Genomic DNA, 19,728 nt, shown 5'->3' on the forward strand with positions numbered 1-19,728 from the left:
CCATCTTTGATGCATCTATGATGCATCAATGATCCATCTTTGATGCATCTATGATGCATCTATGATTCATCTATGATGCATCATGATCCATCTTTGATGCATCTTTGATGCATCAATGATCCATCCTTTGATGCATCTATGATGCATCTATGATTCATCTATGATGCATCAATGATCCATCTTTGATGCATCTATGATGCATCTATGATTCATCTATGATGCATCAATGATGCATCTATGATGCATCTATGATTCATCTATGATGCATCAATGATCCATCTATGATGCATCTATGATTCATCTATGATGGATCAATGATCCATCTATGATGCATCTATGTTCCATCTATGATGCATCTATGATGCATCTATGATTCATCTATGATGCATCGATGATCCATCCTTTGATGCATCTATGATGCATCTATGATTCATCTATGATGCATCAATGATCCATCTTTGATGCATCTATGATGCATCAATGATCCATCTTTGATGTATCTATGATGCATCAATGATCCATCTTTGATGCATCTATGATGCATCTATGATTCATCTATGATGCATCAATGACCCATCTTTGATGCATCTATGATGCATCTATGATTCATCTATGATGCATCAAAGATGGATCATTGATGCATCATAGATGAATCATAGATGCATCATAGATGCATCAAAGATGGGTCATAGATGCATCATAGATGCATCAAAGGATGGATCATTGATGCATCATAGATGAATCATTGATGCATCATTGATGCATCATAGATGCATCAAAGATGGATCATTGATGCATCATAGATGCATCAAAGATGGATCATTGATGCATCATAGATGCATCAAAGATGGATCATTGATGCATCATAGATGAATCATAGATGCATCATAGATGCATCAAAGATGGGTCATTGATGCATCATAGATGAATCATAGATGCATCATAGATGGATCATTGATGCATCATAGATGGATCATTGATGCATCATAGATGAATCATTGATGCATCATTGATGCATCATAGATGCATCAATGATTCATCTATGATGCATCAATGATCCATCTATGATGCATCAATGATCCATCTATGATGCATCTATGATTCATCTATGATGCATCAATGACCCATCTTTGATGCATCTATGATGCATCTATGATTCATCTATGATGCATCAATGATCCATCTTTGATGCATCTATGATGCATCAATGATCCATCTTTGATGCATCTATGATGCATCAATGATCCATCTTTGATGCATCTATGATGCATCAATGATGCATCAATGATTCATCTATGATGCATCAATGATCCATCCTTTGATGCATCTATGATGCATCTATGACCCATCTTTGATGCATCTATGATGCATCTATGATTCATCTATGATGCATCAATGATCCATCTTTGATGCATCATAGATGAATCATAGATGCATCATAGATGTATCATAGATGGATCACAGATGGATCATAGATGGATCATAGATGAATCATAGATGGATCAAAGATGGATCATTGATGCATCATAGATACATCAAAGGATGGATCATTGATGCATCATAGATGAATCATTGATGCATCATTGATGCATCATAGATGCATCAAAGATGGATCATTGATGCATCATAGATGCATCAAAGATGGATCATTGATGCATCATAGATGCATCAAAGATGGATCATTGATGCATCATAGATGAATCATAGATGCATCATAGATGCATCAAAGATGGGTCATTGATGCATCATAGGTGCATCATATGTGCATCATAGGTGCATCATAGATGTATCATAGATGGATCACAGATGGATCATAGATGGATCATAGATGAATCATAGATGGATCATAGATGGATCATAGATGAATCATAGATGGATCATAGATGCATCATAGGTGCATCAAAGATGCATCATAGGTGCATCATAGATGGATCACAGATGGATCACAGATGGATCATAGATGCATCATAAATGCATCACAAATGAATCAAAGATGGATCATAGGTGCATCATAGATGCATCATAGGTGCATCATAGATGCATTATAGGTGCATCATAGATGCATCATAGGTGCATCATAGATGCATCATAGGTGCATCATAGATGCACCATAGGATCATTGATGCATCATAGCAAAAATGGAACATAGATGCATCATATATGGATCAAAGATGCATCATAGATGGCGCATAGATGCATCATAGATGGAACATAGATGCATCAAAGATGCATCATAGATGGAACATAGATGAATCAAAGATGCATCATAGATGCATCATAGATGCATCAAAGATGGATCATTGATGCATCAAAGATGGATCATTGATGCATAATAGATGAATCATAGATGCATCATAGATGCATCAAAGGATGGATCATTGATGCATCATAGATGCATCAAAGATGAATCTTTGATGCATCATAGATGAATCATAGATGCATCATAGATGCATCAAAGATGGATCAAAGATGGATCATTGATGGATCATAGATGCATCAAAGATGGATCTTTGATGCATCTATGATGCATCAATGATCCAACCTTTGATGCATCTATGATGCATCTATGATTCATCTATGATGCATCAATGATCCATCTTTGATGCATCTATGATGCATCAATGATCCATCTTTGATGCATCTATGATGCATCTATGATTCATCTTTGATGCATCAATGATCCATCTATGATGCATCTATGATTCATTTATGATGGATCAATGATCCATCTATGATGCATCTATGTTCCATCTATGATGCATCTATGTTCCATCTTTGATGCATCTATGATGCATCAATGATCCATCCTTTGATGCATCTATGATGCATCATAGATGCATCAAAGATGGATCATTGATGCATCATAGATGAATCATAGATGCATCATAGATGCATCAAAGGATGGATCATTGATGCATCATAGATGCATCAAAGGATGGATCATTGATGCATCATAGATGCATCAAAGATGGATCATTGATGAATCATAGATGCATCAAAGATGGATCATTGATGCATCAATGATCCATCTTTGATGCATCTATGATGCATCTATGATCCATCTTTGATGCATCTATGATGCATCAATGATCCATCTTTGATGCATCTATGATGCATCTTTGATTCATCTATGTTCCATCTATGATGCATCTTTGATGCATCTATGTTCCATCTATGATGCATCTATGCGCCATCTATGATGCATCTTTGATCCATATATGATGCATCTATGTTCCATTTTTGATGCATCTATGCACTATCTATGATGCAATTCGTCTATGATGCATCTATGATGCATCAATGATCCATCTTTGATTCATCTATGATGCATCTATGATTCATCTATGATGCATCAATGATCCATCTTTGATGCATCTATGATGCATCAATGATCCATCCTTTGATGCATCTATGATGCATCTATGATTCATCTATGATGCATCAATGATCCATCTTTGATGCATCTATGATGCATCAATGATCCATCTTTGATTCATCTATGATGCATCAATGATCCATCTTTGATGCATCTATGATGCATCAATGATCCATCTTTGATGCATCTATGATTCATCTATGATGCATCTATGATTCATCTATGATGCATCTTTGATGCATCTATGATGCATCAATGATCCATCTTTGATGCATCTATGATGCATCTTTGATGCATCTATGATGCATCTTTGATTCATCTATGTTGCATCTATGTTCCATCTATGATGCATCTATGCGCCATCTATGATGCATCTTTGATCCATATATGATGCATCTATGTTCCATTTTTGATGCATCTATGCACTATCTATGATGCGATTCGTCTATGATGCATCTATGATTCATCAATGATCCATCTTTGATGCATCTATGATGCATCTATGATTCATCTATGATGCATCAATGATCCATCTTTGATGCATCTATGATGCATCAATTATCCATCCTTTGATGCATCTATGATGCATCTATGATTCATCTATGATGCATTAATGATCCATCTTTGATGCATCTATGATGCATCAATGATCCATCTTTGATTCATCTATGATGCATCAATGATCCATCTTTGATGCATCTATGATGCATCAATGATCCATCTTTGATTCATCTATGATGCATCAATGATCCATCTTTGATGCATCTATGATGCATCAATGATCCATCTTTGATGCATCTATGATGCATCTATGATGCATCTATGATGCATCTATGATTCATCTATGATGCATCAATGATCCATCTTTGATGCATCTATGATGCATCAATGATCCATCCTTTGATGCATCTATGATGCATCTATGATTCATCTATGATGCATCAATGATCCATCTTTGATGCATCTATGATGCATCAATGATCCATCTTTGATGCATCTATGATGCATCTATGATTCATCTATGATGGATCAATGATCCATCTATGATGCATCTATGTTCCATCTATGATGCATCTATGTTCCATCTATGATGCATTCCATCTATGACGCATCTATGTTCCATCTATGAAGCATCTATGATGTATATATGATGAATCTATGATGCATCTATGATGCATCTATGATCCATCTATGATGCATCTATGTTGCATCTATGATGCATCTGTGATCCATCTTTGATGCATCTATGATGCATCAATGATCCATCTTTGATGCATCTATAATGCATCTATGATTCATCTATGATGCATCAATGATCCATCTTTGATGCATCTATGATGCATCTATGATTCATCTATGATGCATCAATGATCCATCTTTGATGCATCTATGATGCATCAATGATCCATCTTTGATGCATATATAATGCATCTATGATTCATCTATGATGCATCTATGATTCATCTATGATGCATCAATGATCCATCTTTAATGCATCTATGATGCATCAATGATCCATCTTTGATGCATCTATGATGCATCAATGATCCATCTTTGATGCATCTATGATGCATCTATGATTCATCTATGATGCATCAATGATCCATCTTTGATGCATCTATGATGCATCAATGATCCATCTTTGATGCATCTATGATGCATCTATGATTCATCTATGATGCATCAATGATCCAACTTTGATGCATCTATGATGCATCAATGATCCATCTTTGATGCATCTATGATGCATCAATGATCCATCTTTGATGCATCTATGATGCATCTATGATTCATCTATGATGCATCAATGATCCATCTTTGATGCATCTATGATGCATCAATGATCCATCTTTGATGCATCTATGATGCATCTATGATTCATCTATGATGCATCAATGATCCATCTATGATGCATCTATGATTCATCTATGATGGATCAATGATCCATCTATGATGCATCTATGATTCATCTATGATGCATCAATGATCCATCTTTGATGCATCTATGATTCATCAATGATCCATCTTTGATGCATCTACGATGCATCAATGATCCATCCTTTGATGCATCTATGATGCATCAATGATCCATCCTTTGATGCATCTATGATGCATCAATGATCCATCCTTTGATGCATCTATGATGCATCTATGATTCATCTATGATGCATCAATGATCCATCTTTGATGCATCTATGATGCATCATAGATGCATCAAAGGATGGATCATTGATGCATCATAGATGCATCAAAGATGGAACATAGATGCATCATAGATGGAACATAGATGCATCATAGATGGATCATTGATCCATCATAGATGAATCATAGATGCATCATAGATGGATCATTGATGCATCATAGATGAATCATAGATGCATCATAGATGCATCAAAGATGGATCATTGATGCATCATAGATGAATCATAGATGCATCATAGATGCATCAAAGGATGGATCATTGATGCATCATAGATGCATCAAAGATGGATCTTTGATGCATCATAGATGAATCATAGATGCATCATAGATGCATCAAAGATGGATCAAAGATGGATCATTGATGGATCATAGATGCATCAAAGATGGATCTTTGATGCATCTATGATGCATCAATGATCCAACCTTTGATGCATCTATGATGCATCTATGATTCATCTATGATGCATCAATGATCCATCTTTGATGCATCTATGATGCATCTATGATTCATCTTTGATGCATCAATGATCCATCTATGATGCATCTATGATTCATCTATGATGGATCAATGATCCATCTATGATGCATCTATGTTCCATCTATGATGCATCTATGTTCCATCTTTGATGCATCTATGATGCATCAATGATCCATCCTTTGATGCATCTATGATGCATCATAGATGCATCAAAGATGGATCATTGATGCATCATAGATGAATCATAGATGCATCATAGATGCATCAAAGGATGGATCATTGATGCATCATAGATGCATCAAAGGATGGATCATTGATGCATCATAGATGCATCAAAGATGGATCATTGATGAATCATAGATGCATCAAAGATGGATCATTGATGCATCAATGATCCATCTTTGATGCATCTATGATGCATCTATGATCCATCTTTGATGCATCTATGATGCATCAATGATCCATCTTTGATGCATCTATGATGCATCTTTGATTCATCTATGTTCCATCTATGATGCATCTTTGATGCATCTATGTTCCATCTATGATGCATCTATGCGCCATCTATGATGCATCTTTGATCCATATATGATGCATCTATGTTCCATTTTTGATGCATCTATGCACTATCTATGATGCAATTCGTCTATGATGCATCTATGATGCATCAATGATCCATCTTTGATGCATCTATGATGCATCTATGATTCATCTATGATGCATCAATGATCCATCTTTGATGCATCTATGATGCATCAATGATCCATCCTTTGATGCATCTATGATGCATCTATGATTCATCTATGATGCATCAATGATCCATCTTTGATGCATCTATGATGCATCAATGATCCATCTTTGATTCATCTATGATGCATCAATGATCCATCTTTGATGCATCTATGATGCATCAATGATCCATCTTTGATGCATCTATGATTCATCTATGATGCATCTATGATTCATCTATGATGCATCTTTGATGCATCTATGATGCATCAATGATCCATCTTTGATGCATCTATGATGCATCTTTGATGCATCTATGATGCATCTTTGATTCATCTATGTTGCATCTATGTTCCATCTATGATGCATCTATGCGCCATCTATGATGCATCTTTGATCCATATATGATGCATCTATGTTCCATTTTTGATGCATCTATGCACTATCTATGATGCGATTCGTCTATGATGCATCTATGATGCATCAATGATCCATCTTTGATGCATCTATGATGCATCTATGATTCATCTATGATGCATCAATGATCCATCTTTGATGCATCTATGATGCATCAATGATCCATCCTTTGATGCATCTATGATGCATCTATGATTCATCTATGATGCATTAATGATCCATCTTTGATGCATCTATGATGCATCAATGATCCATCTTTGATTCATCTATGATGCATCAATGATCCATCTTTGATGCATCTATGATGCATCAATGATCCATCTTTGATTCATCTATGATGCATCAATGATCCATCTTTGATGCATCTATGATGCATCTATGATGCATCTATGATTCATCTATGATGCATCAATGATCCATCTTTGATGCATCTATGATGCATCAATGATCCATCCTTTGATGCATCTATGATGCATCTATGATTCACCTATGATGCATCAATGATCCATTTTTGATGCATTTATGATGCATCAATGATCCATCTTTGATGCATCTATGATGCATCTATGATTCATCTATGATGGATCAATGATCCATCTATGATGCATCTATGTTCCATCTATGATGCATCTATGTTCCATCTATGATGCATTCCATCTATGACGCATCTATGTTCCATCTATGAAGCATCTATGATGTATATATGATGAATCTATGATGCATCTATGATGCATCTATGATCCATCTATGATGCATCAATGATCCATCTTTGATGCATCTATGATGCATCTATGATTCATCTATGATGCATCAATGATCCATCTTTGATGCATCTATGATGCATCAATGATCCATCTTTGATGCATCTATGATGCATCTATGATTCATCTATGATGCATCATGATCCATCTTTGATGCATCTTTGATGCATCAATGATCCATCCTTTGATGCATCTATGATGCATCTATGATTCATCTATGATGCATCAATGATCCATCTTTGATGCATCTATGATGCATCTATGATTCATCTATGATGCATCAATGATGCATCTATGATGCATCTATGATTCATCTATGATGCATCAATGATCCATCTATGATGCATCTATGATTCATCTATGATGCATCGATGATCCATCCTTTGATGCATCTATGATGCATCTATGATTCATCTATGATGCATCAATGATCCATCTTTGATGCATCTATGATGCATCAATGATCCATCTTTGATGTATCTATGATGCATCAATGATCCATCTTTGATGCATCTATGATGCATCTATGATTCATCTATGATGCATCAATGACCCATCTTTGATGCATCTATGATGCATCTATGATTCATCTATGATTCATCTATGATGCATCAAAGGATGGATCATTGATGCATCATAGATGAATCATTGATGCATCATTGATGCATCATAGATGCATCAAAGATGGATCATTGATGCATCATAGATGCATCAAAGATGGATCATTGATGCATCATAGATGCATCAAAGATGGATCATTGATGCATCATAGATGAATCATAGATGCATCATAGATGCATCAAAGATGGGTCATTGATGCATCATAGATGAATCATAGATGCATCATAGATGGATCATTGATGCATCATAGATGGATCATTGATGCATCATAGATGAATCATTGATGCATCATTGATGCATCATAGATGCATCAAAGATGGATCATTGATGCATCATAGATGCATCAAAGATGGATCATTGATGCATCATAGATGCATCAAAGATGGATCATTGCATTGAATCATTGTATCATTGCATCAAAGATATGATGGATCATCATAGATGAATCATAGATGCATCATAGATGCATCAAAGATGGGTCATTGATGCATCATAGATGAATCATAGATGCATCATAGATGGATCATCGATGCATCATAGATGAATCATAGATGCATCATAGATGCATCATAGATGCATCAAAGATGGATCATTGATGCATCATAGATGCATCAAAGATGGATCATTGATGCATCATAGATGAATCATAGATGCATCATAGATGCATCAAAGATGGATCATTGATGCATCATAGATGAATCAAAGATGCATCATAGATGAATCATATATGCATCATAGATGCATCATAGATGCATCAAAGATGGATCATTGATGCATCATAGATGCATCAAAGATGGATCATTGATGCATCATAGATGAATCATAGATGCATCATAGATGCATCAAAGATGGGTCATTGATGCATCATAGATGAATCATAGATGCATCATAGATGCATCAAAGATGGATCATTGATGCATCATAGATGCATCAAAGATGGATCATTGATGCATCATAGATACATCAAAGATGGATCATTGATGCATCATAGATGCATCAAAGATGCATCATAGATTCATCATAGATACATCATAGATGCTTCATAGATGGAACATAGATGCGTCATAGATGGAATGCATCATAGATGGAACATAGATGCATCATAGATGGAACATAGATGCATCATAGATGGATCATTGATCCATCATAGATGAATCATAGATGCATCATAGATGGATCATTGATGCATCAAAGATGGATCATAGATGCATCATAGATGCATCAAAGATGGATCATTGATGCATCATAGATGCATCAAAGATGGATCATTGATGCATCATAGATGAATCATAGATGCATCAAAGGATGGATCATTGATGCATCATAGATGCATCAAAGATGGATCATTGATGCATCATAGATGAATCATAGATGCATCATAGATGCATCAAAGATGGATCATTGATGCATCATAGATGCATCATAGATGGATCATTGATGCATCATAGATGAATCATAGATGCATCATAGATGTATCAAAGATGGATCATTGATGCATCATAGATGCATCAAAGATGGATCATTGATGCATCATAGATGAATCATAGATGCATCATTGATGCATCATAGATGAATCATAGATGCATCATTGATGCATCATAGATGAATCATAGATGCATCATTGATGCATCATAGATGCATCATAGATGCATCAAAGATGGATCATTGATGCATCATAGATGCATCAAAGATGGATCATTGATGCATCATAGCAAAAATGGAACATAGATGCATCATATATGGATCAAAGATGCATCATAGATGGCGCATAGATGCATCATAGATGGAACATAGATGCATCAAAGATGCATCATAGATGGAACATAGATGAATCAAAGATGCATCATAGATGCATCATAGATGCATCAAAGATGGATCATTGATGCATCATAGATGGATCATTGATGCATCATAGATGAATCATTGATGCATCATTGATGCATCATAGATGCATCATAGATGGATCATAGATGCATCAAAGATGGATCATAGATGCATCATAGATGCATCAAAGATGGATCATTGATGCATCATAGATGCATCAAAGATGAATCATAGATGCATCATAGATGCATCAAAGATGGGTCATTGATGCATCATAGATGAATCATAGATGCATCATAGATGGATCATTGATGCATCATAGATGGATCATTGATGCATCATAGATGAATCATTGATGCATCATTGATGCATCATAGATGCATCATAGATGGATCATAGATGCATCAAAGATGGATCATAGATGCATCATAGATGCATCAAAGATGGATCATTGATGCATCAATGATCCATCTTTGATGCATCTATGATTCATCAATGATCCATCTTTGATGCATCTATGATGCATCAATGATCCATCTTTGATGCATCTATGATGCATCAATGATCCATCTTTGATGCATCTATGATGCATCTATGATTCATCTATGATGCATCAATGATCCATCTTTGATGCATCTATGATGCATCAATGATCCATCTTTGATGCATCTATGATGCATCTATGATTCATCTATGATGCATCATGATCCATCTTTGATGCATCTTTGATGCATCAATGATCCATCCTTTGATGCATCTATGATGCATCTATGATTCATCTATGATGCATCAATGATCCATCTTTGATGCATCTATGATGCATCTATGATTCATCTATGATGCATCAATGATGCATCTATGATGCATCTATGATTCATCTATGATGCATCAATGATCCATCTATGATGCATCTATGATTCATCTATGATGGATCAATGATCCATCTATGATGCATCTATGTTCCATCTATGATGCATCTATGATGCATCTATGATTCATCTATGATGCATCGATGATCCATCCTTTGATGCATCTATGATGCATCTATGATTCATCTATGATGCATCAATGATCCATCTTTGATGCATCTATGATGCATCAATGATCCATCTTTGATGTATCTATGATGCATCAATGATCCATCTTTGATGCATCTATGATGCATCTATGATTCATCTATGATGCATCAATGACCCATCTTTGATGCATCTATGATGCATTTATGATTCATCTATGATGCATCAAAGATGGATCATTGATGCATCATAGATGAATCATAGATGCATCATAGATGCATCAAAGATGGGTCATAGATGCATCATAGATGCATCAAAGGATGGATCATTGATGCATCATAGATGCATCAAAGATGGATCATTGATGCATCATAGATGAATCATAGATGCATCATAGATGAATCATAGATGCATCATAGATGGATCATTGATGCATCATAGATGGATCATTGATGCATCATAGATGAATCATTGATGCATCATTGATGCATCATAGATGCATCAAAGATGGATCATTGATGCATCATAGATGCATCAAAGATGGATCATTGATGCATCATAGATGCATCAAAGATGGATCATTGCATTGAATCATTGTATCATTGCATCAAAGATATGATGGATCATCATAGATGAATCATAGATGCATCATAGATGCATCAAAGATGGGTCATTGATGCATCATAGATGAATCATAGATGCATCATAGATGGATCATTGATGCATCATAGATGGATCATTGATGCATCATAGATACATCAAAGATGGATCATTGATGCATCATAGATGCATCAAAGATGGATCATTGATGCATCATAGATGAATCATAGATGCATCATAGATGCATCAAAGGATGGATCATCGATGCATCATAGATGAATCATAGATGCATCATAGATGCATCATAGATGCATCAAAGATGGATCATTGATGCATCATAGATGCATCAAAGATGGATCATTGATGCATCATAGATGAATCATAGATGCATCATAGATGCATCAAAGATGGATCATTGATGCATCATAGATGAATCAAAGATGCATCATAGATGAATCATATATGCATCATAGATGCATCATAGATGCATCATAGATGCATCATAGATGCATCATAGATGCATCAAAGATGGATCATTGATGCATCATAGATGCATCAAAGATGGATCATTGATGCATCATAGATGAATCATAGATGCATCATAGATGCATCAAAGATGGGTCATTGATGCATCATAGATGAATCATAGATGCATCATAGATGCATCAAAGATGGATCATTGATGCATCATAGATGCATCAAAGATGGATCATTGATGCATCATAGATACATCAAAGATGGATCATTGATGCATCATAGATGCATCAAAGATGCATCATAGATTCATCATAGATACATCATAGATGCTTCATAGATGGAACATAGATGCGTCATAGATGGAATGCATCATAGATGGAACATAGATGCATCATAGATGGAACATAGATGCATCATAGATGGATCATTGATCCATCATAGATGAATCATAGATGCATCATAGATGGATCATTGATGCATCATAGATGAATCATAGATGCATCATAGATGCATCAAAGATGGATCATTGATGCATCATAGATGCATCAAAGATGGATCATTGATGCATCATAGATGAATCATAGATGCATCATAGATGCATCAAAGGATGGATCATTGATGCATCATAGATGCATCAAAGATGGATCATTGATGCATCATAGATGAATCATAGATGCATCATAGATGCATCAAAGATGGATCATTGATGCATCATAGATGCATCAAAGATGGATCATTGATGCATCAAAGATGGATCATAGATGCATCATAGATGCATCAAAGGATGGATCATTGATGCATCATAGATGAATCATAGATGCATCATAGATGCATCAAAGATGGATCATTGATGCATCATAGATGCATCAAAGATGGATCATTGATGCATCATAGATGCATCAAAGATGGATCATTGATGCATCATAGATGCATCAAAGATGGATCATTGATGCATCATAGATGAATCATAGATGCATCATAGATGCATCAAAGATGGGTCATTGATGCATCATAGATGAATCATAGATGCATCATAGATGCATCAAAGATGGATCATTGATGCATCATAGATGCATCAAAGATGGATCATTGATGCATCATAGATACATCAAAGATGGATCATTGATGCATCATAGATGCATCAAAGATGGATCATTGATGCATCATAGATGAATCATAGATGCATCATAGATGCATCAAAGGATGGATCATCGATGCATCATAGATGAATCATAGATGCATCATAGATGCATCATAGATGCATCATAGATGCATCATTGATGCATCGTAGATGCATCAAAGATGGATCATTGATGCATCATAGATGCATCAAAGATGGATCATTGATGCATCATAGATGAATCATAGATGCATCATAGATGCATCAAAGATGGATCATTGATGCATCATAGATGAATCAAAGATGCATCATAGATGAATCATAGATGCATTATAGATGCATCAAAGATGGATCATTGATGCATCTATGATGCATCTTTGATGCATCTTTGATGCATCTTTGATTCATCTATGTTCCATCTATGATGCATCTTTGATGCATCTATGTTCCATCTATGATGCATCTATGCGCCATCTATAATGCATCTTTGATCCATATATGATGCATCTATGTTCCATTTTTGATGCATCTATGCACTATCTATGATGCGATTCGTCTATGATGCATCTATGATGCATCAATGATCCATCTTTGATGCATATATAATGCATCTATGATTCATCTATGATTCATCTATGATGCATCAATGATCCATCTTTAATGCATCTATGATGCATCAATGATCCATCTTTGATGCATCTATGATGCATCAATGATCCATCTTTGATGCATCTATGATGCATCTATGATTCATCTATGATGCATCAATGATCCATCTTTGATGCATCTATGATGCATCTATGATTCATCTATGATGCATCAATGATCCATCTTTGATGCATCTATGATGCATCTATGATTCATCTATGATGCATCAATGATCCATCATTGATGCATCTATGATGCATCAATGATCCATCTTTGATGCATCTATGATGCATCTATGATTCATCTATGATGCATCAATGATCCATCTTTGATGCATCTATGATGCATCAATGATCCATCCTTTGATGCATCTTTGATGCATCTATGATGCATCTATGATTCATCTATGATGCATCAATGATCCATCTATGATGCATCTATGATTCATCTATGATGGATCAATGATCCATCTATGATGCATCTATGTTCCATCTATGATGCATCTATGTTCCATCTATGATGCATTCCATCTATGACGCATCTATGTTCCATCTATGAAGCATCTATGATGTATCTATGATGAATCTATGATGCATCTATGATGTATCTATGATGAATCTATGATGCATCTATGATGCATCTATGATCCATCTATGATGCATCTATGTTGCATCTATGATGCATCTGTGATCCATCTTTGATGCATCTATGATGCATCTATGCGTCATCTATGATGCATCTTTAATCCATATATGATGCATCTATGTTCCATTTTTGATGCATCTATGCACTATCTATGATGCGATTCGTCTATGATGCATCTATGATGCATCAATGATCCATCTTTGATGCATATATAATGCATCTATGATTCATCTATAATGCATCTATGATTCATCTATGATGCATCGATGATCCATCCTTTGATGCATCTATGATGCATCTATGATTCATCTATGATGCATCAATGATCCATCTTTGATGCATCTATGATGCATCAATGATCCATCTTTGATGTATCTATGATGCATCAATGATCCATCTTTGATGCATCTATGATGCATCAATGATCCATCTTTGATGTATCTATGATGCATCAATGATCCATCTTTGATGTATCTATGATGCATCAATGATCCATCTTTGATGCATCTATGATGCATCAATGATCCATCTTTGATGCATCAATGACCCATCTTTGATGCATCTATGATGCATCTATGATTCATCTATGATGCATCAATGATCCATCTTTGATGCATCTATGATGCATCAATGATCCATCTTTGATGCATCTATGATGCATCTATGATTCATCTATGATGCATCAATGATCCATCCTTTGATGCATCTATGATGCATCTATGATCCATCTTTGATGCATCAATGATCCATCTTTGATGCATCTATGATGCATCTATGATTCATCTATGATGCATCAATGATCCATCTTTGATGCATCATAGATGAATCATAGATGCATCATAGATGCATCAAAGATGGGTCATTGATGCATCATAGATGAATCATAGATGCATCATAGATGCATCAAAGATGGATCATTGATGCATCATAGATACATCAAAGATGGATCATTGATGCATCATAGATGCATCAAAGATGGATCATTGATGCATCATAGATGAATCATAGATGCATCATAGATGCATCAAAGGATGGATCATCGATGCATCATAGATGAATCATAGATGCATCATAGATGCATCATAGATGGAACATAGATGCATCATAGATGGATCATTGATCCATCATAGATGAATCATAGATGCATCATAGATGGATCATTGATGCATCATAGATGAATCATAGATGCATCATAGATGCATCAAAGATGGATTATTGATGCATCATAGATGAATCATAGATGCATCATAGATGCATCAAAGGATGGATCATTAGATGCATCAAAGATGGATCATTGATGCATCATAGATGAATCATAGATGCATCATAGATGCATCAAAGATGGATCATTGATGCATCATAGATGCATCAAAGATGGATCATTGATGCATCATAGATGCATCAAAGATGGGTCATTGATGCATCATAGATGAATCATAGATGCATCATAGATGCATCAAAGATGGATCATTGATGCATCTTAGATGCATCAAAGATGGGTCATTGATGCATCATAGATGCATCAAATATGGATCATTGATGCATCATAGATGAATCATAGATGCATCATAGATGCATCAAAGATGGATCATTGATGCATCATAGATGCATCAAAGATGGATCATTGATGCATCATAGATGCATTAAAGATGGATCATTGATGCATCATAGATGAATCATAGATGCATCATAGATGAATCATAGATGCATTATATATGCATCAAAGATGGATCATTGATGCATCATAGATGCATCAAAGATGGATCATTGATGCATCATAGATGAATCATAGATGCATCATAGATGCATCAAAGGATGGATCATTGATGCATCATAGATGCATCAAAGATGGATCATTGATGCATCATAGATGAATCATAGATGCATCATAGATGCATCAAAGATGGATCATTGATGCATCATAGATGAATCATAGATGCATTATAGATGCATCAAAGATGGATCATAGATGAATCATAGATGCATCATAGATGCATCAAAGATGGATCATTGATGCATCTATGATGCATCTTTGATGCATCTATGATGCATCTTTGATTCATCTATGTTCCATCTATGATGCATCTTTGATGCATCTATGTTCCATCTATGATGCATCTATGCGCCATCTATGATGCATCTTTGATCCATATATGATGCATCTATGTTCCATTCTTGATGCATCTATGCATTATCTATGATGCGATTCGTCTATGATGCATCTATGATGCATCAATGATCCATCTTTGATGCATATATAATGCATCTATGATTCATCTATGATGCATCTATGATTCATCTATGATGCATCAATGATCCATCTTTAATGCATCTATGATGCATCAATGATCCATCTTTGATGCATCTATGATGCATCAATGATCCATCTTTGATGCATCTATGATGCATCTATGATTCATCTATGATGCATCAATGATCCATCTTTGATGCATCTATGATGCATCTATGATTCATCTATGATGCATCAATGATCCATCTTTGATGCATCTATGATGCATCTATGATTCATCTATGATGCATCAATGATCCATCTTTGATGCATCTATGATGCATCAATGATCCATCTTTGATGCATCTATGATGCATCTATGATTCATCTATGATGCATCAATGATCCATCTTTGATGCATCTATGATGCATCAATGATCCATCCTTTGATGCATCTTTGATGCATCTATGATGCATCTATGATTCATCTATGATGCATCAATGATCCATCTATGATGCATCTATGATTCATCTATGATGGATCAATGATCCATCTATGATGCATCTATGTTCCATCTATGATGCATCTATGTTCCATCTATGATGCATTCCATCTTTGACGCATCTATGTTCCATCTATGAAGCATCTATGATGTATCTATGATGAATCTATGATGAATCTATGATGCATCTATGATGCATCTATGATCCATCTATGTTGCATCTATGATGCATCTGTGATCCATCTTTGATGCATCTATGATGCATCAATGATCCATCTTTGATGCATCTATGATGCATCAATGATCCATCTTTGATGCATCTATAATGCATCTATGATTCATCTATGATGCATCAATGATCCATCTTTGATGCATCTATGATGCATCTATGATTCATCTATGATGCATCAATGATCCATCTTTGATGCATCTATGATGCATCAATGATCCATCCTTTGATGCATCTATGATGCATCTATGATTCATCTATGATGCATCAATGATCCATCTTTGATGCATATATAATGCATCTATGATTCATCTATGATGCATCTATGATTCATCTATGATGCATCAATGATCCATCTTTAATGCATCTATGATGCATCAATGATCCATCTTTGATGCATCTATGATGCATCAATGATCCATCTTTGATGCATCTATGATGCATCTATGATTCATCTATGATGCATCAATGATCCATATTTGATGCATCTATGATGCATCAATGACCCATCTTTGATGCATCTAAGATGGATCATTGATGCATCATAGATGCATTAAAGATGGATCATTGATGCATCATAGATGAATCATAGATGCATCATAGATGAATCATAGATGCATTATATATGCATCAAAGATGGATCATTGATGCATCATAGATGCATCAAAGATGGATCATTGATGCATCATAGATGCATCAAAGATGGATCATTGATGCATCATAGATGAATCATAGATGCATCATAGATGCATCAAAGGATGGATCATTGATGCATCATAGATGCATCAAAGATGGATCATTGATGCATCATAGATGAATCATAGATGCATCATAGATGCATCAAAGATGGATCATTGATGCATCATAGATGAATCATAGATGCATTATAGATGCATCAAAGATGGATCATTGATGCATCATAGATGCATCAAAGATGGATCATTGATGCATCATAGATGCATCAAAGATGGATCACAGATGCATCATAGATGCAACATAGATGGATCATAGATGCATCATAGATGCATCATAGATTCATCATAGATACATCATAGATGCTTCATAGATGGAACATAGATGCGTCAAAGATGGAATGCATCATAGATGGAACATAGATGCATCATAGATGGAACATAGATGCATCATAGATGGATCATTGATCCATCATAGATGAATCATAGATGCATCATAGATGGATCATTGATGCATCATAGATGAATCATAGATGCATCATAGATGCATCAAAGATGCATCAAAGGATGGATCATTGATGCATCATAGATGCATCAAAGATGGATCATTGATGCATCATAGATGCATCAAAGATGGATCATTGATGCATCATAGATGCATCAAAGATGGATCATTGATGCATCATAGATGAATCATAGATGCATCATAGATGCATCAAAGATGGATCATTGATGCATCATAGATGAATCATAGATGCATCATAGATGCATCAAAGATGGATCATTGATGCATCATAGATGAATCATAGATGCATCATAGATGCATCAAAGATGGATCATTGATGCATCATAGATGCATCAAAGATGGATCATTGATGCATCATAGATGCATTAAAGATGGATCATAGATGCATCATAGATGAATCATAGATGCATCATAGATGAATCATAGATGCATTATATATGCATCAAAGATGGATCATTGATGCATCATAGATGCATCATAGACGAATCGCATCATAGATAGTGCATAGATGCATCAAGAATGGAACATAGATGCATCATATATGGATCAAAGATGCATCATAGATGGCGCATAGATGCATCATAGATGGAACATAGATGCATCAAAGATGCATCATAGATGGAACATAGATGAA

Source organism: Macrosteles quadrilineatus, unplaced genomic scaffold (assembly GCF_028750875.1).
Source record: "Macrosteles quadrilineatus isolate MER2022 unplaced genomic scaffold, UCM_ALF_1.0 Scaffold_44__1_contigs__length_1017569, whole genome shotgun sequence".
NCBI classification, from domain to species: Eukaryota; Metazoa; Arthropoda; class Insecta; order Hemiptera; family Cicadellidae; genus Macrosteles; species Macrosteles quadrilineatus.